Source organism: Poecilia reticulata, linkage group LG15 (assembly GCF_000633615.1).
Source record: "Poecilia reticulata strain Guanapo linkage group LG15, Guppy_female_1.0+MT, whole genome shotgun sequence".
Taxonomy (NCBI): domain Eukaryota; kingdom Metazoa; phylum Chordata; class Actinopteri; order Cyprinodontiformes; family Poeciliidae; genus Poecilia; species Poecilia reticulata.
In genome coordinates this window covers 8,123,678-8,125,985 of record NC_024345.1, presented here as the reverse complement: position 1 = coordinate 8,125,985, position 2,308 = coordinate 8,123,678, and positions in this window count along the sequence as shown.

The following is a 2,308-nucleotide window of genomic DNA, read 5'->3' as shown; positions in this document are numbered from 1 at the left end:
TGTTATTTATCTACATTTAAGTGCTATAAGCTATAACATCTGATTACCAGGGAGCAGAAGGAGAACAACATGGCTGACATAATGGAGAACATCAGAACACCTGGATCTCCTTCAGGAGGAAGCAGCTACCAGCAGAGATGGCAGAGCAACAAGGAGAGTTGAGACAAACAAAAGAAAAATAAAAAAATAAAAGTTGTTGTGTCTCAGTGAACAAAGTCTCTTTATTTCTGCTCACTCCACACATTATTGCACTTACTGTAGTTTATAACAAGGTCCTAATACAATCCTCCTAAAACGTGAGGAGCTTTAGCCAGAGTGAAAATAACATTATATTATATAAATATTTCATTGAACTTAATGCAACATTGTAGATTACCAATGAAGCCATCCAAAACTGAATACATTATTCAGCAAACCAAACATTTTGACATTATTATCAGGGCAGCTATTAACAAGAACCCAAAATACAAATCATGTTTGTGAGTTTCTAGTTTATACATAATCATTCTATCCACTGTTTGTCTGCCTGGAGAATCTTCAATGTAAGAAAGTGAAAAAATGTGTCCAAAACCTGTAACCTTAATTAGTGATAATTAAGACTGAGTTTAAACTATTAATTCTTAGTGTCCAAAATGTGAAATCATTGAAGAGGAACCAGTCAGATTAGAAGGAATAAAGCTTTATTTGTTCTCAGTATAACTTGGACACAGGTGAATCATAATTAAATGTATTGAGAAGTTAAAAACAACAGATGGTTAATGCACTTCAACTCCGTAAGAACATCAGACACTTTTTTTTATCAGAAATGTTTGATAGGCATCTTGAGCTCATGTGATTCCTGCTCCAGAAAGGTGAAGGTCTCTGGACATCCTGAAGGTAAACACCGACTGGCAGGAAGACGGACACTGATGAGACGTCCTACAACCCAAAGGCTTCACGAAGAACCACGATGGTCTGCTGTGGCAGTTTGCCAACATGAAAACACATTGGAATATATTATGAATTAATTCTGATATTTTTTTATTATTTGCAACGCCGTGACTAACATTAGCTCATGTATATTCTGCACTATTACAAGTTTTATCGTAGTTTAAAAATCATCGTTAGCTTACCTGAACCGTCTGAGCCACCTGCTTTCCTCTTGCTGTAGGGCGGAGATCAGCTCCTCCTCACCACATTGCAGTATTCCTCCCACTGTCACATTTTCTTGAAGACTCAGAAAAATGCAATCAGGCTATAAAAACATAAGCTCATCGCTCTCTTCTTCTTTTGTATCAGAAAAAGAACTCGCGTTAGGTCGCATGTAATGAAGCACAGCAGAGCCTGGAGGCGGGGCGCTACACCCCCCGCCACCAGGAGGCGGTACCCTGCTACAGAGCCAAGAAGAGCCGATGGAAACGCGGTCACTCCGAAACAGAGCCGAGCCGGGCCGGGCCGAGCCGGGCCGGGTTGACCAGTGGAAAAGGGGCATTAGTGACATCAGGACAACAAGACAGGAAGAGACGTCAGGTCCACGCTACAGGAGAGATGTTGGGCCTGTCCTGAACGCAGCATATTGTTCATGTTTGGACAAAAAAAACACTGCCAGATGGTCCAGAAATCGACAAGCATTTATGTCTTATTTTGTGTGCAAAGAGTAAAAAAAAAAAAAATGAAATAAAGAAAAAAAAACTTCTATCTCTTTTATGTTCCTCATATATGAAGATGTTGCATATACGCAATATCAAATGAATATATTTTAATACAGCATTTATTTTTTATATAGATTTTTTAAAATATCCATCATCCATTTTCTTTCACCCTTGTCCCTCAGTGGGGTCGGGGGGGTTGCTGGTGGCTATCTCCAGCTGGCGTGCCGGGCGAGAGGCGGGGTACACCCTGGACAGGTCGCCAGTCTGTCACAGGGCAACACAGAGACACACAGGACACACAACCATGCACTCACACCTAGGGGCAATTTAGACAGACCAATCAACCTGACAGTCATGTTTTTGGACTGTGGGAGGAAACCGGAGTACCCGGAGAAAACCTACGCATGCACAGGGAGAACATGCAAACTCCATGCAGAAAGACCGGGGCCGGGAATCGAACCCAGAACCTTCTTGCTGCAAGGCAACAGCTCTACCAACTGTGCTGTATTTTTTAAAATACAGCATTAAAAATTTTAATTATTGGGGCGGGGTTTATTTATAAAGACATTAGTGCTATCCAATGGGCACACATCAACCAACCAATCACATGTCAATGATGAACTCTGATGTCATTGTTTTTCATCCAATGACTGAGAATCCACGTGGGTCTGCTGAAG